This window comes from Oreochromis niloticus, unplaced genomic scaffold (assembly GCF_001858045.2).
Source record: "Oreochromis niloticus isolate F11D_XX unplaced genomic scaffold, O_niloticus_UMD_NMBU tig00007898_pilon, whole genome shotgun sequence".
NCBI classification, from domain to species: Eukaryota; Metazoa; Chordata; class Actinopteri; order Cichliformes; family Cichlidae; genus Oreochromis; species Oreochromis niloticus.
Window position 1 is genome coordinate 1 of NW_020328832.1, and position 25,794 is coordinate 25,794.

Sequence of the window (25,794 nt, forward strand, 5' to 3'; positions counted from 1 at the left end):
CCCAATATATTATTTGTTTATTTAATTAAATAAATAAATAAATGAATACAAATTAAAATTGCAATGCATTTTTTTATCTCAAATATAAGATTGTTTATCTTTTTTAGTAATGCCACACTTTGGGACTTGATGCTTTTATTATTAGTCTTAGATATTTAATTATTTCCTGATATCTCATTTTATCAAATTAATCAACAAAGTTTCAGTAGAACAGCTTAAGTGCTTCTTGGAATTGGTTCTCCAAAATCGCTGGACCTCTTCTGGAGCGATGGAAAAAAATTCTTCCTAAAGATGTTTCTTCATTTGGTGTTTTGCTGATGGCCCAAAAATCAGACAATAAGGTTCTGCAGACAGGTTCATGTTTTCCTTACATTCATTTCCCTCTTCAGGCAACTTTTCTTTTCAAAGTTTTCTTCTGGTTTGCTTTTTTGTTAAAAAAAAAACAAAAAACTGAACCTTGAATCTTCCCGGACTTTCAGTTTCCAGTTTCACCATTCTGATCAATTAATTTCTCCTCTTGTTTATCAACTTTATCCAAGTTGATCTACCCAGTAACAACATTTGATGGGTTTCTTACAGATCCTAGCTGCACAGAGTTTCCTGTGTTCACTCCATCTGCACTGGTAGTGAAGTACGGTGACCCAGCAATGTTACATGTGTTGTATGTCAGAAGGACTGCAGGGGAGATTCTTTTGGTTTGGAGACACCTGTAGGAGAAGTTAGACAAAATGGAACCACGATGATCTGGACGGTTGACAGACTGACTGAATGGGACACATATCTCATCTGTTATTATAACACTGATGATGGTGTCAGTGTACTAGCACTGTGGATATAACCATCTACCGTAAGTATACTTACCTTAGAATGTGAGACGTTCTAGTGACTTTACATCATTTGTAATCTAAATTTGACCTCTTTGTGTAAATACACAGTTAGATGGATTCATGCTCTCAGCAGTTACTGACTAACATCTACCTGTGTTACTCTTTCTTCCCTGTCTCTCAGAGCCTCCAGAAAGTGTCTCCATCAGCTTTGTAAACCACACTGGGATGATGTTTGAGAATCAGCAGTACACCCTGCAGTGTAGCGTACAGAACGTAGCTCCTGTTCAAAACCTCACTGTGACCTTCTACAGAGGAAACACAGCACTGGTCACCTACAGTCCAACAGTGAACATAAGAAACCAGTGAATGAGACCTTTACTCTGAACATCACTCCCAGTAGAGAACATGATGGAGCCCAGTACTGGTGTGAAACCAAGCTGGAGCTGGGACCACCTACATCACAGCGCCCTCCAGTGGTGACATCAGAAAAACTCCCTGCTATAGTTCACTGTGAGTCTGAGAGAAATAAAGACGTTCTTTGATCTGTTTCTCAGAGTTTGACATTTAGAGCATGATTCATGTCACTGGTTTGGTTTTGTGTCCTCGTGAGCGCTTTGAGGAAGAATCGAAACAGTAAAGAAATAGTGTTTTGATTCTTCCTCATAGCTCATCACTGTTAATGAACAGGCTCTAAATAGCATCATCAACAAACTGCTGACTGACACAAGCTGATGAACATAGTGGAGGATTTAGCTTTTTGCCAGTAAAATGTTTCCCTCAGAAGTTTGTGGAAAGCCAGAATAGACGTAAACTTTGTTTGTGAACATTAAAAATAATAATAGTAATTGTGTTTAAATCCTAAATGATAAATGTCGGCTTACTATTGTTTAAATGTGGAATCAATACAGAGTATTAAGATAATTAACCTGTAAAGTAAGTAGAGCAGTTAAACATCATGAAGTGGACAACTGACAACAGAGTATAGCAGCACAAAGTGAAAATAAAGTACAGTGGGCTGAACTGTCGACAGTACTTTCTGTTGTATATTACACCAGAAATGTGTTTTAATTTATAAATTATTTTGATTATGCTGAAATTTTGCTTCGTATTTTTAATCTCTATCAATAATCACACAGATGGGCCTGAGCTAAAGGAGCCACCAAATCCAGATGTGATCACAATCACAGAAGGAGACACTCTACACCTGAACTGCTCCTCTGTGGGAAACCCAGCCCCTCATACACCTGGACACTTCCAACAAATAGTCCTTCCTACAGTGGCAGCGTTCTCACTATTAAATCTGTCGGCTTTGAGCATGAAGGACAGTATATCTGCACTGTGAGCAACACAGTAGGGACTGTCACCAAGGAGTTTAACATTGATGTACAAGGTGAGTGTTGTCAGATACTTCCTGGAAAACGAGTCACTGAAGTTCAATCACAATATTACTTCACAAATTAAGTTCATTGTGAGTGTTTTGGTGTTTTTTAATTTGCCTGGTATAAATGATTCTCTTTTACTTTCTTTACCCAACCCCGACCCCACCTCAACCCAATTCTACAGTCAACTCCATCCCATTATAATAGCTGGGACAATACTGGGAGCTCTGGTCCTTGTCGGACTGTCAGTGGGATGCTACTGCAAACACACTGAATGGGAAACTACAAAATCAATAAAATATTGTTACTGACAGCTGAAGAAATGACTGAATGGTTAAAATATATTTTTGATTCTGATTCTGATGAGCAGCTTGTAACTTTCTAGCTTCTAAGTAAACTTGTTGTTTGGAAAAAGCACATTTCCAAGGGAAGGTCTCCCCATTTTTCCATCTCTTTGTTTAAATGTTACAGGTGTCGTGGAATTTTGTAAATAAAGGCTGCAAAACGGAAAAAAGCTGTGGTCAAGCAATTTATTACTGCGCCCAGGAGAGCCAACACACACATCAAACATTACAGGTCACAGTCATGCCAGCTCTGCTCTTGGGACGTCTCAGCTCCTCTTTTATACCCCCACACACACAACTCTGTGTATCTTTTAGTTACAACAGGTTTCTGTCCCACGGGCTGTGGCTGGACAGAGAACAACTCCCACTATCTTTTCCCAGGAAGCTCCTGGACTTGCGCTGAGTTTCATTCTTCTGAGCAAAACAGTGAAACATCGTTACACCTAGCTAAGCAGTTTTGACGAGGTCTTACTGACACATGCACACTTTATCTAAGCATACAAAGGTTATACCAAATCCTACAGTGAGATTCTAAACACATAAAGAAAATGTGAGGATAAACAAGAATTTTTCCATAACACAGGCATTCATGTTCTATTAGCAGTTGATGGGCAGTGGTGTTCAAACTGGGCCCACGGGGTCTTTGAGGGTCTCTGCTAGATAAATGTCCCCTCTGTTCTTCACTTGTTGGCTGATTCTGTCTTTAATCATTCTCTGCTTGATAATGCAGGCTATTTTCACTCAGACATAAAATATTAATACATCTCATAATCTCATACATGACACTTCACAATGTCTGCACATTTTTCTCTGGATTATTCGATAATGCCATCTTTCCTCTTGAGTTGAATTAGATAAGGGTTCTTCTTGGGAATAAATGTGTCCTCACTGCTCAGTATCTTGAATTTTATGTCCTTTTCTATTCAAAATGCAACATAAAAGTTGCTTTTAGTCATTATAGCTCACAAAGTTTGCTTTGTTTGTTTGTAATGCTGATAAGCAGCAGACTATTCTTCATGTATCCGATTCAATTCCATCATACTCCTGTATCCATGTGTATCCACCCTCAAGCCTTGTCCTCTGTTCTGTTTTGCTTCTGGACACTTGCTTCAGTTCCTCGTCTCACCGTCATTCAGTTCAGTTGGTGTTATGCATATGTTCTGTGTCTCTGGAAATATTGCTGTTAATCATTCATGTGTTTTATATTCTATACAGTCAGACTTCATTGAAACGGTAAGATTGATCTCATTCACTTTTTGGGGATCTTGTTCAAACTCCTGTCACTGCTAGGATCTCCTTCCTCTATGATGGGTCATCAGATACTTTTTCTTACTGTGGACCCATTGTCATTTTTTATAGTAGATAGTAAATAAAGAGAACTTCTCTGTCATTTAGTTGTTTATCTTTTACTTAGTTACTTTGCTAAAGCATGAACAGCCATAAGAGAAGGACATGTGTAACACACCCAAAAAGATTCTAGGTCTGACCAACCGTCTCAGCCGTGGGCAAAAAGATGACAGTCAATAAAATTCTAAAAGATAATTTATTGACACAATACTCAAAAGATAAAAGATAAAACAGTCCAGTGTCCCACTGGCGAATCAAGTAAAAACACACAGTCCCAAGGCCAGAGCCAGCTACGCCACAATGCCAGTTGCACTCCACGTGTCGACTTCAACAGGGTTAGCAGTTGTCCTCTGAGACCCGCCACCCTGCAAGTAGATATCCAGTGGTCACTCCAGCCTCTGCAACTCCGCTGCCCTTAGACTGTGGCATATAATAGGCCCTGGCCTGCACAGAGAGACAAAATGACACAGCAGTGTTTGTAGTGCGGGCTATAAGTAGACCAGTGTATCGGTGCAATCAATAACACCTGCCTCTAATTAGCCCAACCCCATTACAGCCATTGGCTCACCAAAAATGTGACACACACACACAACCACTCCCAACCCAGAGAAACTTTACACAATAATATGGAGCTGAAGTAATACAGGCACATTAGTCTACCATGTTACACATGCTCTAACATTTAAGAAACAGTTAAAAGTCCAAAATGTTTCTCTCCTGGCATTCAACAGCTGTCAAACCTTTTTGTAAACCTCAAAGTCTTTTTCATCTTTATTCACACTTCTGCTCTTATTCACAAACACTTTGTTATTTGACCTTTTAAGACAGTTCATTACCTCCGGCAGAGACTCCTCAGGTGTTTTTAGGATCGTCATCGGCATAGCATGCTATTTTATGTTCCACATCATTTATTGTAATACCTGTGATTTTTCTGTTTTGCCTTATATATTGGGCTAGTGGCTCCAGAAATATAGCAAAGAGAAGAGGAGACCAGGCACAGCCTTGTCTCACTCCCCTCTCCAATGTTAGGGGTTGAGTTAGGTGACCAATAATCCTAAGCCTTGCAGTCGGGTTATCATATAATGCCTTTACATTATTTATTACCGGCTCATTAAAACCAAATTTATGCAGGACTCTATATAGGTATTGCCAACAAACAGAGTCAAATGCCTTTTCAGCATCAAGACTGAGGATCACAGCCTGCTCTGTATGTTGTTGTATATAGTTCATTATGTGGAAAGTGCGTCTTGTGTTATCCTGGGTTTGACGTTTATGTATAAAGCCAGCTTGATCATTATATATGAGGTTAGGGAGAATTCTCTCCATTCGTTTTGCCATTATGGATGTATAGATACGGTAATCTACATTAAGTACGAAAACCGGCCTGTACGACCCACATTCTTTCTTATCCTTGGCCTCCTTCGGTATGAGAGATATAATTGGTTCTTTCCGGGTGGGTGGGATTTGTGCCTTTTCAAGTGCCCAATTGCATGTTTTTCTCAATATACGAATAAGATCCTCTTTGAATGCTTTATAAAATTCAGAAGTGAACCCATCACTTCCTGGCAATTTATTAGCTTTCAGGTTTGTTATGGCATTTTCTAATTCCTTTACTGTTATTTCAGAGGCTAGTTGTTTATTCTGGTCTTCACTCATGACAGGTAAATTGAGCCTTTCAAGAAATGTGTCCATTTGATCAATTCCGACATCCATAATTTTAAAAAACAGTTGTTTATAAAAAGTTTCAAAGACAGACCGGATCTTGTCCTGCTTACTTTCTGTTGTGTTTTTCTGGGGATCTCTTATTTTGTATATTGTATTGTCTGCTTGATGTTTCTTAAGTTTCCATGCCAACAGTTTTGTGAATTTAGGGCCATTTTCATAATATCTTTGTCTAAAAAATAGCATCTTTTTTTTCAGTTTCCTGAGTGTACATTAAGTTAATTTCATTTCTTAGTTTTTTAATTTGTTCTAGTGTAGTCGGGTTTTGGTTTTGTGCACGGCTGCTTTCTAGCTGGCTCAGCTGTTTTTGGGAGTCCTGTAGTTTTTCCTGGTAGAGTCTCTTTTTCCTTGTGGCAGCTGCAATGATTTTTCCTCTTAATACTGCCTTTGCTGCATCCCACAGTATCGGTGGGGACACCTCTCCATGATCATTTTCTTTCATGTACATTTGGATTCCATTGCTCATTTCTTTCCTAAAATTAGCATCATTAAGTAGGCCGGGGTTAAATCTCCATATTGTATCTCTTTTGTTTCCCTCTAGGTCAACTACAATATGCATTGGGGCATGGTGACTAAGATCTATTGTTCCAGTGTCTGAGTCGATAATTCTTGATCTGTCCCTGCTACATACAACGAAATAGTCTATTCTAGTATATGATGAGTGATGTGAGGAATAGTGGGTATATCTTCTTACATTAGGGAACATTTCCCTCCATACATCAATCAAACCCATGTCCTTCATCAACTCTTTCACTTTTTTACCAATTGTTTTTTTGGAGCCTGTTTGTTTTGATATATCAAGTTTTGGGTATAAATGTATATTCAGATCACCTCCACAGACCAGGAATCCTTTAGATCGGTTAATCATCAACTCTATTATCTTCTTGTAAAAAGAAAAAGTACTACCAGGGGGAATATATACGCTAATCAAAGTGACAACAGATCCTGGATTAAGTTACTCCTACTACAAACTATCACTGCTGCGATCCTGCTGTGATTTGATGGGTCGTTGGCATTTAATCATTAAATTGTGTATCTCTGTATCTTTGCCTCAATAAATGTTTTGCTGATGCCTTTGGTTTATTTTGTTCAGCTTAAGTACAAATTTCAAATTTCTAGTTTAGTTATTTCATTTCAGATTCTCATGTTTACTTGTGATGGGCACCATGTTCAAACAATGTCAACCTTTATTTATCGTCCATTATAACCAATCTCCACTGGTGGCTACATCATTTTAAACAAACCAGCAAAACTGCACAGTCCTTTAAATCTATGCAACAAGGTTTCTAGAGAGCATCTAAAGCAGAGTTGGGCAATTAATTTAACATGACAAACTTGATCGCATCACTAAGCTGAACTCACTTCTGTTCAATATTAATTTGATTTTTTTTCAAGGTGTTGGTGAGAGTAGAGGCCACAGTTAGGCAATTAAAGATAAAACAGACAGTGTTAAACGATATTCACCAAAATAACTGTGAACAACATTTGCCCATGAAACACACTATATTATGATATATTATGAAAGAACAGGTAACTATAGTGTTAAGAGATTTTCAAATGTTTCAAGTATTATTCCCACTGCCATTTGTACGTTATTGAAAGTTTATCTTTAATTTTAGTGTTATAGTTGTTTACCCATTTATTCTTTCCATTTAATCGTATTTTATGGTTTTACTGTTTCGCTGAAGTGAAGCTTAAATGAAAGACAAAAGCATAGTGTTCTCAGATATGATTCACCCAGTATATTTCCTCTGCACCTGGTTCTCTACGAGCCGTTTCACTCCCAGGAAGGGGAGAGCAGGACGTTCTTATCTATACACTCCCAAATACAAAGAGGGGCCCATTCTTCAGAATCACACACACACACTCTGAGATCATAAACTTCACACACACACACATACTCTGAAACGCTATAAATAAAGAACTGCCACATACGCTGGTTGTGAGCCTGAGACAGCAGCGCTCACCCAGCGTGCGCACGTTGTTACCATCTAAACTGTCTTGAGTGTCTTTATTTCGCCTGAAGAATGTCTTGTTTAAATATTTACTCCTTACATATAGCTGTCATAAAAATGTGGTCAGGCAAAATTGCAGCAGCTTCCCTGATCATTTTACTAAGATAAGGAAAGAGAAAATGATCCAAATATCTTAGCCCAGCACAAATTTAGCTCTTTATTTAATTACTGTTAATCTCCATAGATAATTCAAGTCAGTTTCCACACCTATGTGCCAGGTAATTATGTTTACAGGTGATATTTTTATTCATTGATACAGCACACAATCATTACACTAGGATATTTAGATCATTTACTCTTTACTTTTTTTATGTACCTCAAAGGTCAAAACATTCACAACCTGAACGTAAAATTTCTCTAAATATACCAAAGTTATGATACATTAAACGTTTGCTGATTCTGGGACTTTTCCAGATTTGCTTGTCTTTATGTGGAGTGGCACACTTCACAACATTTCTCTTTGCTTGTTCTGAAGCTGCCTCTGGTTCTCCGTCAGTTCTAAAAGCCGTCGGCTCGGCCTCGGCTATCGCCTTCACTGCGACGGTCTACCATCGCTCGCTGCGCTCCTTCCTGTCTGCCAAAGAAAACCAAAACATAACCTCATCAGTCATCTACTTCATCTGGAACCTGGTACTCATCTCTTCTCGTCTCACTGCCCTCGCTCTTTTCGCCTCCGTGCTGCCCTGCTTCATCTGACTGATATTTGCATCCTCTGTGCTGTGTGGTGCTGGAAGATGAGCACACATCCTCCTGATTTTGTAAAAGAGCCCATGTAAGCTTTAATTATAGCTGCCTGTGTTGTTGCAGTTTACGTCCTATGTCTAATACTAAAATTTATTTATTATTCAATTCAATTCAATTTTATTTATATAGCGCCAAATCACAACAACAGTCACCTCAAGGTGCTTTATATTGTACAGTAGATCGTACAATAATAGATACAGAGAAAAATCCAACAATCATATGACCCCCTATGAGCAAGCACTTTGGCGACAGTGGGAAGAAAAACTCCCTTTTAACAGGAAGAAACCTCCAGCAGAACCAGGCTCAGGAGGGCGGCCACCTGCTGCGACCGGTTGGGGTGAGAGAAGGAAAGTTATAAATTGTAAAGTCTTTCATCCAAACCCTGACAAAGATGAGCTGAAAGTGGCCAACACAGAGCAAACTTGAAGATGAGGTTGGATTTTGCATGTCTGCCACTGCAGCAAAGATTGCAGACCACCCTCCATCCTCCCCATCAGCACACTGCAATAAAAGAATGAGGAAGCTGGCTGAGAACGTCTACTCCTGACGTGCACTTGACATCCACAGGACGACTAGAAAGAGACCGTTTTAATCTAGAGAATGTTTTAATCTACATCACGTGGCTGTGTTTTGTAGCACTCTGTCCTTTGTCTGATTGAGCCACAGATATAATGTCTCAAGGCATTACTCATCTTAATGTGGAGATGAATTTGAATATGCACTTTCTGCTGTGCTTTAAATCATTTCACTGTGTGTCAAACCATTTCAACATATCAGTCATTAAATTAAAGGGGAAATGAGAGGCTTTAATTATCAAATTCACTTCCCCTGAACACATCCAGTGTGTTCATAGTTGATTATAGTTTTTCACAGTCTGTCTTAGTTGTAACTAGTTTTTCATAGTTTCATGTTACTGCTACCATCAGCCAAAATAAAGGCTTTTCTTTTACCTGCATCTCCTCTCTCTGCATCCGCTTCTGGGTCCTGTTCACAACCCATCGGCGCACCCTGCCGTGACACATCAACCTGTGGCCATGCAATAAAAACATTCCTTACCCATATCAGTAAAGGGGCTCTGTAGCTTCATGATTAGTTTGTGTTTTTTTCCGGTTTTTCTTCCTTCACTTTGATTTGTTTTGTGGTCATATAATGTGTGTAGCAGGGCGTGGTTTGTGGCGCGGTTGCAGGGGAGGCTGACACAGCAGAGCTCCATCAGTTCATCACCCCTCCCCTGCATTAGACGTGCCGGGACCTGAGGTTGTGTTGTTGTATGTGTGTGTAGCTGGCAGCTGCGGCCGAGGGTTGGAAGAGACAAAAACCCAATAAAAAGTGTAGTAAAGTGCGATCTGTGTGGTCGGGTCCGTCATTCATTGTCACTATGTGCAATGTACACTTTCCATTGTGAGATTATTATATCATCTTATGCCACGTTATACCCCTAATTAAAGATTGTGAAATCATTATGTAGTTTTAGGTTGCATTATTCTCCTGACTTAGAAGAAGGGGATAACTATTAAATTTATTAGACGGATTTGTACTACATTAGACTGCTGACTTATTGTGAATGAATGATATTGTTTTATGATGCATGATACTGCTGCGTTATAAGAAATACTGTTTTCAGAGAATCATGGCCTTATTTGTCTGATTTGAAAAGAACAGAACAGACTGCACAGGAAGCTAAGGTCAGAACTTAGGCTCACTGAGAGAGAGAAAGAATGTGGATGTTTAGGTTTTATGACTTTGGAGGGGGGCTGAAGCTATAAGAATGTGAGAAATGCTCAGACACATGGAAATCAGGCGGACACCCTCCTGCGCTCATCTCCCCTCCGGATGGTTAATGCTCAAAAGTGTTTGTATGGAATAATAAGAAGTGTATGAATTAAAGTGATTGTTGATTGAGCATTTATACGTCCTTTATATGTCCTTCCTTCAGCCCAAAGGTGAAAGAATTGGGAGAATTTTAACACCATTAATCTCACAGTGGAAAATTCCTGGACATCGAAGCCAAATATTTATCACATGAAGAATCAGACTCCTTTTAAACATTGTATTTGTACTAAATGTGTATGTAAATATGGTGTCTGTATATTTATGGCCTATATTTGTGACTGTGTTTTGTTTGTAGTTTATTCCTGTATGAATATTAAAAAGTATTAAAAGTATTAAAAATGTATTTACATTGCTTTACAGAAAAAGGGAAAAATCGTAGGACTGTGGGGGAAAGAGTGATTACCTCAGTTAAACAACTCGTGTTAATTATATTAGGTTCGGCTTTAAGGAACTCTGCATGTCTCCAAATAGCTTTGAATGTCTTTCAAATGAAAATAATACAAATAGAAAAACAAAAAAAGTGGACAAATACAGACAGAGTAAAGAGATAAATATTCAGTAAGCTATAAAGATTCAAAGGTCTCAGTTTTTCTCAAATGTGTGTGAGGACTGCTTGTTTGTATTCTTGGCAGCACTTAGTAAATCCAACAGCTCAGCTATTTGTTGTTTGTTGTGTTTAAAAGTTGCAGGAAGAACGAACTTCTTAAACAGTAAATGAAACAAAGCACAAATTCAAAGTTTTTTTTTATTTTTTTTTTATTATTTTTTTTTATTTGTGGTTGGTGCTGTTTTTTTAAATTCAAAATGTCCTGTTGTAATTGGACATTTTGAGTTAAGAAACAGCACCAAATCCCAACAACACTTCCCTCATGGTGCTTTATATTGTAAGGTTGTTCTACAATAACGCACAAAGACTCCAACCCCCTAGAGCAAGCACTTGGCGACAGTGGGAAGGAAAAACTCACTTTTAAAAGAGAGAAACCTCCGGCAGACCCAGGCTCTGGGATGGGGTGGCCATCTGCCTCGGCCAGTTGGTGATGAGGGAAGGAAGTTGGGAGAAGAAGAGTAGTTATTTTTAACCACTCTGGTTTTAAAATTAAATTTAGAAAGCCCAATTGAAATGAATATTTGAAGCCACTTTAAGAGTTTTCTTGCATAATCACATGCACGTGTCAGTTAGATTTTAGCGTGCACATGAGAAAGCCCTAACGATGACATTTTGGCTCCTCAGTTTTGCATGTTTTTTGAAGCTGCTGACGATTGCTTCATCCATCTCTGGGTTTCTTGACCACATTAAGAGTATTGGAGAGTCCCACCTGTCATGGAGTTCATTGTATACCTTGAGGGCGAGTAGTTCAATTTTCTCCAAGGACATTTTGTACTTTTTTGACAAAATTTTGTTCCAGATCTTCTGGAAAAGCCTCTCTACAATAAACTCTGATGCTACTGGATTCATTGTCATCGTCTCATTTCCTTCGCTCATGGCGTGCATTACCAGATCTTTGGTCACATTCTTTACAACTTCCTGGTATTCTTCCCTGTCTTTAGAGACACTCAGTACTCTTGCTGGTAATGCCAACAGGTGTTTGATGAAGATTGAGACGGTAATATTGTCAAGCTGTTCCCTCAGATTAAAAATCAAAAGGTTTTCTTTGCACTTGTGTGTTTTGCAAAGATCCTTGAGGATGGCCTTGCCCACATTAAAAATGCTGTCGTGGGATAAATTCAAGTGTTTCTCCTCAACTTCAGGCCAGATTTTCTCAATCAGACGATGGCTGATGCAGTCAGGAGTGAGGCGCTCTGTGAAGATCTTGTATTTGGAGGAGACTTTTTCTTTGGCCAGTAAAACCACCAACTGAATAACCCAGCTGACGCGCACCTTTTTCTGCAGCTTCAGTGTCTTTTCCAGTGCTGATATTTCAGCCTGGTTGGTCTCGTCTTTGAATACAAACTGCACTTCTTCTAACATTTCTTTGTCCTGTTCAGTTTGTTTCTTTGCGTCCTCTACCATTGTCTTCTCAACTTTGTCGACACACAACTTTGAGGAGGAATCTGGGGTTGCCGTGTCTTTTGTCTCTGTCTTAGCCTTAGCTAATTGTTCTGTCTGCTCGTCCACTTTTTCCTGCATTTCTTTTGTGTCCTTCATCACTTTCTGCTCTTCCAGGACTTTATTTTCTTCCTCCTCGACCTGCAGGTCGCCCAGTGTACTCTTTGGCAGAGTGCACACTAATCCTGGTTTTGGTTTGTGATCGCTCAGTTTTGACAGTTAAGCTACGGTGTTACAATGAATCAGACATTCAGATATGACTGAGGGTAGCAGAACAAAATCTCATCCAGTGAATCGCTCGTGACTATAAGTAAGAAACGTGCTGGTCCAGTGCGGGGTTCACCTGCTATTTATGGACTTGAGTTGACTGTGACGTCACGGCCTGGTTCTCTTGCCTTTCATTGTTGAAACCGGCCCCGCCCACAACAACGTTCCCTATTGGCTGACTGAAAATACGTAACGCCCACAAAGAACGGGCTTCCAGAGTTTCTGACGTCATGGCCCGATTCTCCCCTTTAATGTTTGAAATAGGCCGGAAAACCATTTTCACCGCTTACGCAAAAGCTCTTCTCTGTGGTAGAAAACCTTTATTTTCCACGCTCTCTTCACTTCCATCCGCCTCTGTCACGTCTTTTTGCCCACTCCGAGATTATTGCCTGTGGTCCTGTGGCTTACTCATAATATTTTAAACAAGCGGGCGAACTGATCTATTAATGTTTCCGACACACAGTTTACTTCTAACTGCGCTGATTTTCTACAATGAAAAAATGACGTCTTCGTTTTTTGTGTGTTATATATATAATGAAAAAAGCTGAACTCTCCTCTCTTTAGAAACGAATGCAATTTTTTAAATCAACCTTAAAACCAACCACACCGATAAAAGCGATTTGCTGTTTTAATAACGTTTAATTGCCACTGCATGAGCTCATCTTGTGTTACATCCTTAAGAGAGAGACCTGCGGCTGCCTCCTTCCTTTGACTCCTTGGGTGTCTTTATCTGAGCATCACTTTTGCCTCCACTATGACGCCCCTGGTAGCAACATTTAACTTTCAAGGCTGTTTACAATCAGACAAAATTTGACCTCTTTGTGTAAATACACAGACGGATTCGTGAGCTCAGAGGTTACTGACTAACATCTACCTGTGTTACTCTTTCTTTCCCTGTCTCCTCAGAGCCTCCAGAAAGTGTCTCCATCAGCTTTGTAAACCACACTGGGATGATGTTTGAGAATCAGCAGTACACCCTGCAGTGTAGCGTACAGAACGTAGCTCCTGTTCAGAGCCTTACTGTGACCTTCTACAGAGGAAACACAGCACTGGGTCACCTACAGTCCAACAGTGAACAGAAGAAACCAGTGAATGAGACCTTTACTCTGAACATCACTCCCAGTAGAGAACATGATGGAGCCCAGTACTGGTGCGAAACCAAGCTGGAGCTGGGACCAGATGGACCACAGCGCCCTCCAGTGGTGACATCAGAAAAACTCCCTGCTATAGTTCACTGTGAGTCTGAGAGAAATAAAGACGTTCTTTGATCTGTTTCTCAGAGTTTGACATTTAGAGCATGATTCATGTCACTGGTTTGGTTTTGTGTCCTCGTGAGCGCTTTGAGGAAGAATCGAAACAGTAAAGAAATAGTGTTTTGATTCTTCCTCATAGCGCTCATCACTGTTAATGAACAGGCTCTAAATAGCATCATCAACAAACTGCTGACTGACACAAGCTGATGAACATAGTGGAGGATTTAGCTGTTTACCAGTAAAATGTTTCCCTCAGAAGTTTGTGGAAAGCCAGAATAGAAGTAAACCTTGTTGGTGGACATTAAAAAATAATAATAGTAATTGTGTTTAAATCCTAAATGACAAAGGCTCGGCTTTACTATTTGTTTAAATGTGGAATCAATACAGAGTAACCAATATGCAATAAAAGAATAAGTGTATTTAAAGCCACTCCAGAAGAATTAATCATGATTTGTCTCCTTTCAGTGTCATATGGGTTGAACAATTCTCTTACTTCTCTGAACTGTCAGACTGACCTCTTACTGTCATGCTACGTGTAATTTAAACTTTATGTCAGATGTTTAGTGTGGCGAGCATCAACCTGTAAAGTAAGTAGAGCAGTTAAACATCATGAAGTGGACAAACTGACAACAGAGTATAGCAGCACAAAGTGAAAATAAAGTACAGTGGGCTGAACTGTCGACAGTACTTTCTGTTGTATATTACACCAGAAATGTGTTTTAATTTATAAATTATTTTGATTTTGCTGAAATTTTGCTTCGTATTTTTAATCTCTATCAATAATCACACAGATGGGCCTGAGCTAAAGGAGCCACCAAATCCAGATGTGATCACAATCACAGAAGTAGACACTCTACACCTGAACTGCTCCTCTGTGGGAAACCCCAGCCCCTCATACACCTGGACACTTCCAACAAATAGTCCTTCCTACAGTGGCAGCGTTCTCACTATTAAATCTGTCGGCTTTGAGCATGAAGGACAGTATATCTGCACTGTGAGCAACACAGTAGGGACTGTCACCAAGGAGTTTAACATTGATGTACAAGGTGAGTGTTGTCAGATACTTCCTGGAAAACGAGTCACTGAAGTTCAATCACAATATTACTTCACAAATTAAGTTCATTGTGAGTGTTTTGGTGTTTTTAATTTGCCTGGTATAAATGATTCTCCTTTCCTTTCTTTACCCAACCCCCGACCCCACCTCAACCCAGTTCTACAGTCAACTCCATCCCATATATAATATCTGGGACGATACTGGGAGCTCTGGTCCTTGTCAGACTGTCAGTGGGATGCTACTGCAAATGCAACTGAATGGGAAACTACAAACTCAACAAAATTATTGTTACTGACAGCTGAAGAAATGACTGGTTAAAATATATTTTTGATTCTGATTCTGATGAGCAGCTTGTAACTGTCTAGCTTCTAAGTAAACTTGTTGTTTGGAAAAAGCACTCTGGGGTTTCCCACAGAGGAGCAGTTCAGGTGTAGAGTGTCTCCTTCTGTGATTGTGATCACATCTGGATTTGGTGGCTCCTTTAGCTCAGGCCCATCTGTGTGATTATTGATAGAGGAAAAAAATACAACGCAAAATTTCAAAATAGAAATAATTCATAAATAAAAACACATTTCTGGTGTAATTTTTCTAGAACCTGGCGAATCACCCTCTCTTCATTGTGCAGAGACTGAGGTTGTCAGCTGTACAGAGCTCAATGATATTTTACAGAAAAAATTCCCCGAGGTCCACCGAGTCAAGAGCTATCAACACTGGTTCTGTGGACAAAGTCCTGGGAAAGATATATGTCGATCCCTCAGCTCACAGCTGTATTTATTAACCATTCAAAATACAGAAAGATTTCATTAAACTGGGAAACTGTATTTCCATCTTGCAGGGAGACTCTGGTGGAGGAGTGGTTCATAATGGCAGGATTTATGGGGTCTCTTCTTTTGTGGGAGATCCAGACTTTGTATGCAGAGCACCAGCTGCCTTCATGGACCTCTGTGATCCTCAGTATGCAGATTGGATCAGGAAAACTATCAACCCATAAAAAGCTGTAAGGTGTGGATAACTGTAAACAAGCTGAAATAAATAATCTTTTAGAGTTTAGCTTTGGTTTCTTTTATTATGTTTCATATATGCAGTAGAGGATTTCAGAATTTCTGTTTTATTTACCAAAAGAAGTTTTTTCAGCTGCACCCACACACAGTTGCTTTAGATAACTTCAACTGCAGAAGGTAAAAACTCAGCATTAAGTTTCAAATGCAGTTTTAAAGATGGTGATATAGTGTCCCTGAAGAAAACACCCGTCAATAGAAAAAGCTGCAAAAGCATGCAAAACGTAACGGAAGTTGAATAAAACACAACAGAAATGGAAAAAAATGCCACAAAGCTGAAAAACTGAACAAAAAACAAACAAAAAACAAACACAAATTACAAAAGAAATAATAATAACGATATAAAAAACACAATAGAAGTAGAAAAAACCCTTCTCATCATAAAACTTGGTGGCAAAGTGGAATATGGTAAGGAAAGGCTCATTTAAGTGCTTTCATTACTCAAACGCTCCTGTTAATTATGCATGAAGTGATTTCTGGGGGGGAATGAAACTTAACTGAACTGCTCCCTGTGACATTTTGAACTGTCAAACGCAGGCGTAACTCCTGTTATTCATTGTTGTATTGCAGGTCTGCTGTGCACGACGTCTGTGAATCTGAGTAATTTGGTTCAGATGAAGGAATAAGACTGCTCAGATGCTTTGGGTGTCACGTAATGATCCCTCAGGTTAAGGTGTCTTTGGTGCCCTTTGATTTCAATCTAACTGCACATTGAACAGAAATCCTGCCATGACAGAACACACTAATGCCTTTTCAAGGGAGAACCGATCCTAATCTGAGCTGTCAGCCCCAAGTTCTCTGCAGTCATCAAATCAAGCATAATCTGGTTTGAACAGGCTCCCTGCCTCACTGCAAAAGCCTTTTTACCAGCTGCTGTTTGACAAATTGCAAAGCCTCTGAAGAAGCTTGTAAATGCTGTTAGAATGTTCTGTGTAGATTTCATGATGTAGATGACTGATTTATAATAAGTTACATAATTTCATGAATATATATGTATAGTTTGTGTTAAAATGTCTTTATTTGAAATGTACATGTGTAAAGTGTAAAAGCTAGTGTCTCGTGAGAATACCCCTTAACGAGAGTACACGAGACTTTTCATGGACTGCGAGGGAGCAGATGTCTCTCATGAAGCGATTTTAAGCTAAAGGTTTACTAAAAGAAAAGGTAACACAAAGACTTAAGGACCTCTTTTCAGGACAAGCAGCCAACGAGGTATTTGTCATTTGAGAAATGTTTTTATTTGTGTTTGGACTTAATATGTGTACTGTTGTAAAGTTGCAGTTCTCACGGCGTAATGGCGTATCGGCGTACTGGTGATGGTGAAGCTGAGGAGAGAAAGCCCAAGTAATAAACGCCCGTTTCAAAGAACCGACCTGTGTCTGTGTTGTCGTGAAGAGAGCTACAAGGCTTTAGAATGGGGGGAAAAAAGGATACGAAGAAAGAACTGTACAAAAAGCTATCCATGCACTCCTACTGTTTAACATTTCACTTGGAGTTTATTGACTGTATTGTATCTGTGGATTGCATTATAGTTTCTCTAAGAGCTTTGCTCCCTGAAGATTTTATGACCTGTTAATGCTGAGTCTCTCTTGTGGCTGTAAACCAGTCTGCTCAGCATGTCACTGCATGGCAGAGTTTCTCTCCATTTTTTTGAATCACCTTTGCTCAGTTGTGCTCCTAACTGATCTCCTGAGTTTGGCTGTATTCCTGGACTTTGCCCTTTAGTTACTCTTCAGTCTCTTTGACACACAGGCTGCCAAATTTGAAATAACATTTTTAGTTTGGGAAAAAGAAAAGCGTGTCTAGCAAATTCTTGCACATCCCTGTTCTTAAATAGCACTTTTCTACTCAAGCACTTTATACATCATGCCTCATTCACCCATTCATACAAGCACTTTTCTGTACCTAAGTTCTTTCTATCTAACATTCATACTCTGATGGACTAATGAAAGAGCAGTTTGGGGTTCAGTATCGTGTCCAAGGGTACTTTGAGATACAGACCGGATCAGGCAGCGATCGAACCTCCAACCTTCCGGTCGGTACTAATTGGACGTTTGCTGCTGCACACATAGCATCAAAGCTTAGAAGATGGTGGTGTGGAAATGTCCAGAATTTTCCCATTAACACTTGACCAAGACATCACCTATGTCAGTATTTTCACTGACTCTAAAAAGGCACTGATCTTCTTTAGATTAGATCAACAATGTGCCTTAAACCTGAGCTGTACAGGAAGAATAGATTTCTGTTACACACATGTACATAAACAAATAAAGAGAGATGTTTCCCACCTGCTGAGAAGACAACTACTGTATAACCTGATTACCACCATTAATCTCATATCCACTGATTTCTGGCACCTATAAGTGAGATTGATTTCACTGTCCTGCTGTCTTGGCCTTTAGGAGAACACAGTGAGACAGATGAAGCTTGCACCAGATGGTAGAAATGCAATGATCGCGGTAGACACAGCATCCACACTCTGCTCCGTACATGATAGTGTGTGTGTGGTGCTGTTTGCAGGAACTTGATGAGGCTTTGCTTAAGTGGAAATCCACTGATGTTCAAGCCCCAGGGAAGTGGGTGGGGGAATAGGACCTCTGGGGCCCTCTTCCTGATGGAGCCCTACCTGACTCCTCTCACTGCTAAAGCAAGAATCTGTTTAAACAAACAGATTTTTAAACAGGAAAACAGAAAAGTGGAGAAGTTATTTCCTTTATCAGTTAATGTTTAGATTTTCATGTGTTAATTTTTGTTGGTGTCACATAGCTTACAGATGTGGACAGTTTTATTGGTGCCTTCACAGCTCATTGAAACAATACTTCATTTCATCAGAATCATCAAATGATTCTGTTAAAAGCAACCGCCCAGTGTACTTGCATGGCTTTAGTATGTGAAAGAGTGAACCAATAAAAATGTGAAAAGAATGGATTTGTTGATTTTACAGAGATATGCTAAAATACTTTGAACTAATTTGTTGGTCGTAAAGAGACCATCAGTCCTTGCATTATAAGCACATTTCAAAGATAGTGTTTAAGCTTAACTAGTATCACAAGTCCCTTCAGGGTTTCATTCCGTTCCGCCAGTTTAAAGGAAAAAACATGCAACTGTAGTTTGATATCACTGTGTGTACCACAGTGAACATATACCAGAGGAAATGAATGGCCCTTCATGATCCCAGATCTTAATCCTACTGAACATCTATGAAAAGATCTGAAACTGCAGGGTGGAGACAGCACCCCACCTGTTGGCAAATACAGACACCTTATTGTGAAGTTCAGTGATCGCTTGTTGGCACTGATTGCTGCAAAAGATCCACAAAATAATTACAGGTACCATTTTTTGTCAGTACTCTTGCATTTTGCAGCATTTTGGATTAATTGAAGGCTTTTCGGGGAGTTTTTAGGACTTCCTGATAATAATGAATTACAGTAGTCCAGCCTGGAAGTAATAAATGCATGAACTAGTTTTTCAGCATCACTCCGAGACAGGATATTTCTAATTTTAGCGATGCTGCTCAAATGGAAGAAAGCAGTCCTACATATTTGTTTAATATGTGCATTGAAGGACATGTCCTGGTCAAAAATCACTCCAAGGTTCCTCACAGTGTTACTGGAGGCCAAGGTAATGCCATCCAGAGTAAGAATCTGGTTAGATACCATATTTCTAAGATTTTCAGGGCCGAGTACAATAACCTCAGTTTTATCTGAATTAAGAAGCAGAAAGTTAGCGGCCATCCAGGTCTTTATGTCTTTAAGACATTCCTGCAGTTTAACTAATTGCTGTGTTATCTGGCTTCATAGATAGATAGAGCTGCGTGTCATCAGCATAGCAGTGAAAATGTATGCTATGTCTTCTGATGATACTGCCTAAGGGAAGCACATATAGTGTAAACAGAAATGGTCCTAGCACTGAACCCTGTGGAACTCCATAATTAACCTCAGTGTATGAAGAAGACTCTCCATTTACATGAACAAATTGTCTATTAGATAGATATGATACACACCACTGCAGTGCAGTACCTGTAATACCAACAGCATGCTCTAATCACTCCAACAGAATATTATGGCCAACAGTATCGAACGCTGCACTGAGGTCTAGCAGGACAAGCACAGGTGAGAGTGCTTTGATCCACCTATTTAACTGTGAAATTTGCCTCTACATTGTATCTTATTGCCCCCTCCTCATGCAACTCTAAAGTGCTCACCTGATTTTGTCTGAAGAGCCGTTTTGGTCAAAGTCCCTTGTCATGGGCTAGAGACAGAAGAATACAGATGAGGTGAAGATAGAGTCCAGCTCTCTTCCAGACAACTTTAATTACAATTTGTTGAAATGTTAGAGAACAAATGCAGCCCCAGGCAGCACTTGCTGCTTATCATGTACAATTAAAGGAGAATAAATGCTCTTTATCTGCAGAGGGTGTTTTGATCTAAAGAACAAGGCTGCCATTAGTATTTTTTGTTGCTGTCTCAATAGCTAAAAATCTGTCTTTTAGGACCTTTAGGACCGTACTGCATCTGTGGCTCCCTGCTATGAGTCTAATTTTCCTCTATTCTGTAGGCATTTCTGTAGGGTTCATCAAGTTTAAGACGTTAATACCACATATCATACAGTCTAATATTGCATCATTCTTAGCAGAACTGTGAAAGTATGGTGGAAGATCACAGGATTATATGAGCTAGAGTTAGACATTTTGCCATTTTATATATTGTAACCCAGTGTTAAAACGGGATTAAAAGCATAAATATTGATACTCTTTTGATTAAAAACTCATTTCACAATGGGAATAATATTGATTAAAGCAATTAAATATAATAAATACTGATTTTAAAAAAAAGCATGTAAACATTAGTTTAATTAATGTGTGGGTAAATGGTGTGGAGGCAGGACTTTGTCATTTAGAGTGTTTTTGGTAGATCCACTGGGCAACCAATCATTGACTGGTCTGACCCAACCCCAATCTGTGAGCGCTGCTCGGACATCTGTGTGTGCCTTCGTGTACCAGTTAGCTACGCCACAGATACAGACGCAAAGAGAAAGAAGCTAACTGGATAGTAAAAGCCTTTTTGGTGAAAGTATTCGGAGAGTATTAGTGAATTCTGAAGGCCGTGAGCCCACGCGAGCACTGTGAAGCCCCGTATAGCATTTGCTGCTTCACATGGTCAGGTTTTTTCCTTTGCTTATTTCGATTGGATTGGTTTTGAGGACCGGAGAAGAATTGAGGATCCCTTTTCCAGTACTGGATGGCGAGCCCCAGCCCAAAGAGCCGGATGAACTGTAACCCGACTGGTTACAAACACACAGAGTGACTATTGACTTATTTCATCTATATGCTGATGATTGCCAGCTCTATTTTCCTTTCAGTCATTCTGGTAGCTCCCCAATTAGACTCCTGCTTGATGCCTTAGTGATGTTAAGTCATGAATGGCTCAAAACTTTTTAAATTTTAATGAACGTAAAACGGAAGCAATTGTGTTTGGCCCGAATCGTTCCTCTGATATCCCTGATGTTGACCTTGCTGTTCTGACCCCTCACCTGAAGAGCTCGATTACCAATCTTGGGTTAAAATCGACTCTGCACTTACCTTTGATGGCCACGTGAATGGGGTGGTGAAATCGTCATTCTATCACCTCAGGCGTCTGTCGAAGGTTAAACCTTTTCTTTCAAGGCGTGACTTGGAGACCGTTATCCACGCTTTTATAACCTCACGCTTGGATTATTGTAACTCCCTTTTAATAGGGGTTGGACTGGGCACTCTGACACGCCTGCAACTAGTACAGAATGCTGCGGCACGGTTTTTATCTGGTAAAAGGAAATCTGAGCACATTACTCCGGTCCTGGCCTCCCTGCACTGGCTTCCAATTGAATTTAGGATTCATTTTAAAGTTCTTTTATTGGTTTTTAAATCTTTAAATGGTCTGGCACCTGCATATATGTCTGATTTGCTGAAGCCCTATGTACCCACTCGTTCGCTCCGGTCAGCTGAGCAGCTGTTGCTCTCAGTCCCCAAATCATGACTGAAACTGAGAGGAGACCGAGCGTTCTCTATTGTGGCTCCTAAGCTTTGGATAATCTTCCTCTTCACATTAGGCAATCGACATCAGTGATGGTGTTTAAATCCAGATTGAAAACGCATTTTTATGTCACGGTCTGAAGAGGCAGACCGTGCGGTGGTGTGTGTGGTGGACCCAGGTGCGAACACAAGTGAGCAGACCGGAGCAAACTTAAACTGAAAGCGAGCCTTTATTGTGGCTGATGACAGGTCTCACAACAAACAGAAACAGCGTGACTAAACTGAACCTAAACGAAACTGGGAAACAGATACTGATAAACTAAGGAGACTCAGAAAACCATGGCGATGATTGTACAGACTGGCTGCGAGAACATGGAGGGTGGAACACAGACGACGCGACACCGAGCACAGCAAGACTGAGGACTAAATACACACATGAGGAGATCAGGGGAAGTGGAGACACATGAGAACACAGTGACTAGAATGGAACATAATGACAATACAGGGGAGAGTAACACTAACTACAATGAACAAAGAACACCAGACTCTTCCAAAATAAAACAGGAAACACGCAGACAGACATGAAATGAAACATGGCATGAACTTAACCTAACTGCATAGACATGAAACATGACACGTAGACACAGAACCAGGGAGACTGAGTACAGGGGAAGATGGCAGAAATAACTACAAGAACTTGACAACATAAGAGACACAGACATAACACACATGAAGGGCAGAGAGACTAAACACAAGGGTAATATAATTACAAATGAGCTGGAATAACTTAATGAACCTAAACAAACATCCAAATAAACTAAAACTCAAACACTTGTCGCATGACCCAGGACCATGACACCACCCCCTCCAAGGGCTGGCTCCAGACAGCCCAAACCAAAAAAACGGACCACCGAGCCCGGGCGGGCGCGGGACCAGGACGGAGGGCCCAGAACTGAAACAAAACAGCTGACAGGAAAACACTGGAGCACATGACAAAAGTCAAACATAAGTCAGGGGGCCGGCCTGGAGGGCCGCAACACAACAGCCCACAGTTCATGAGTTCGGGAGGCCGGCCACGTGGAAGGAAGCGGCGTTGCGGTTCAGGAGGCCGGCCAGCTGACGGCTTGGCAGGCGCCGGCCGTGACGTGGCTTGGTAGGACCAGACGGGGCCGGTCGTGGACGTGGCTTGGCGGGCCCGGGCCACGTGCTTGGCAGGCCCCGACGAGGCAGGGGGCCGACGGGCTGCTTGGACTCTCCAGCAGACGAGGCAGGTCCAGGCGAGGGCGAGGCAGGCGAGGGCGGGGCCGCAGATGGTGGCGCTGCAGGCGACGGCGTGGGGGCCGCAGATGGTGGCGCTGCAGGCAACGAAGGCCGGACGGGCCCCTCGGACCCTCCAGCTGACGTGTGAGTGGCTTGGCAGAAGCAGAGGCGGGACAGCGAAGGCGAAGCTGGACCAGGCGACTGGTAGACGCTGCAGGCGATGGAGCCGCAGGTGGTGGCGGACGGGCTCCTCGGGCCCCCAGCTGACGTGGCAGGAGGCCGGACGGGCTCCTCGGGCCCCCAGCAGACGAGGCATGAAGCAGCGGGATGCTGCGGGTGCCGGGCTGGCACACCCGGGCATCCAGTAGCAGATGCAGGATGGGCTGCTAACTGGACAGGGAGCTGGCTGCTAACTGGACAGGGAGCTGGCTGCTAACTGGGGTAAAGGCTGAGGAAAAACAGGCTGTTGAGGCATAATCCCACACGGAGAGAGAGCAGGTGAAAAACAGTCTATAGAGCTTACTATTTAGCACAGGAGTCCATGAAGTGAGCAGTGTTAATGACCACCAGTTCTGTGCTAGCCAGCTTTAGGTTCTCAGGGTCTGCATCAGTTTTAACTGGCTTAAAGGCAAATGGCCCATCACAGGAGGAGTCGACCTAAGCTTGTTGGACCTGATCAATGGCAGTGTAAGGCTCAGAGGGGCTGGATTAGCTATACGAAACACAAGAATTGCCACCTCACCCACAAAAACAAGGCTTAGACCATTAGGGTGAGGCTCCTGGACAAACATTAAATACTCGGGTATGGACCTAACTAATGGCATGTTAGTAGCATGACTGTGATATGTTGGACAGACACATTTGCTGGAACCCGCACCCGTAGTGATCTGTGGCTTCAGAGTGATAGCTATATTGAGTTGAGAGACAGACACAGGTAAAACAGCACTTGAACCCTTAACTGCAGCAGGTGACACATCAGGCTGTGAATGAGTGGTAACACCGTTGTTCGAGGTCAAAACCTTATCTAGTGATGAGTTCACGGAAACAGGAGAAAACGGTGTCACATTAACCCTGATGTCAGCCTCCATCTCCTGATTGGAGGCAATAGTGCTGGGCAAAACAGTTCAAAATCGCCCTGTTGTTACCTTCAGGAAGACAGAATTCATGTTGTGGCATTACACAGTCCAGGTTACCATGATCTGCATTTATGTTTTCGTCTTGGCGGATTAACGTGAGTTCATGATCAGCATTTTCAGTCTTCAGTTCATCGAATATAGCAGTGGTTCCCAAACTTTTTTTTGCTGGGCCCTCTTGTTTAACAAGAAAATTGTTCGCGCCCCCCCCCCACTCCCCGCGTGCACGCACAAACACATCCTTCAACCACACACACCCATATTTTGCTCCATTGCGGTTTATTTCACACCTCAAACATTTATTAAACAATTAAGCAAATACAAATAATCTGCAATAAATTACAGGTAGTAAGAAATAAACTACCAACTCTTTTACGCTCCGTCCGCACCTACACGGGTATTTTTGAACGCGCAGCTGTTCGGGCACATGTAAACGGCGTATCGAATCACGAGAACGGAGAATTTTTAAAACTCCTTTTTTGCGTTTACGTGTGGACAAGGAATACAGAGTTTGTCACGCAATGTCAAAGGTATGTGGCTTTTTCACGTCACACTGTGCGCCACGTTATTGTTTACATGAGATGAATGGCAGATAGAGACAAAATACTGTTAATCTGACTCTGCAGGTTTTACACGCTTACATATACAGGCCATTACTGTCCCTGCATTTAGAAAGGCAGAGGCATCACGGTGTAATTATTTTACATGTAGTTGTTTTTTTTCCTGTGTAATAAATTCAACATTGCTATCAATACATTTTTCAAAAAAAAAAAAAAAAAAAAAAAAAACCCTCTACAAAATGGGTTCAAAACATAAACACTGTGGGATACTGTTTGTCCGTGATTTGAACAGCCCAGCGCTGCTCCCGATGCAGGGAAAACTAATTCTGCAGGGAGACCTACTCAGCACTTGTGCAGGTGAAACCAAAGGGAAGATATGCTTCACCATATTTTCTAGTCTTTGGCTTAGAATGAAGTTGGTTTGGAAACATATTCAGCTATGCTTCATCTCCTGCTTTGCGTTTGTGTGGGCGCCCGTGCTAGCAGTGTCCAAGCGTTGTTTTGTTTTGTTTTTTTCCCTTTTCATGCCGCGCCCCCCCTGCAATAGCTCTGCGCCCCCCCTAGGGGGCGGGCCCCACACTTTGGGAACCACTGGAATATAGGAACAGCAGCAAAGCATGGTCAACATCTCACACTCAGTTCCTTCATATTTTATGTCATGACCTGCCTCCTCTGAAATAGCCTTACTTACTATGAAAGCACAGGGGCCTTCTTCGAGTAGCTCATTGGTGAGCAGAGTAGACTCAGGAAGGGAGGCGTTAGCCACGGATAACTCAGTCTGTGATGGAACCCCAGGCACCTACATGACACAGAAGAAAACCTTCTACCCCACTCCCACACAATTAACATTAAGGTTCTGTGGAAGTCTTTTTCAACTATGAGTGTAGTGTCAGTAGGTCCCACAAGGTTACTAGGTTTGTCCATGATTATTTTGAAACAAA

The 25,794-nt window shown here is 41.1% G+C and overlaps 1 pseudogene; it reads left to right on the forward strand.

Annotated features, from left to right (window-relative positions):
* The first annotated feature begins 816 nt into the window (after positions 1 to 816).
* Positions 817 to 15,089, forward strand: LOC109198198 (uncharacterized; annotated as a pseudogene).
* The last annotated feature ends 10,705 nt before the right edge of the window (positions 15,090 to 25,794 follow it).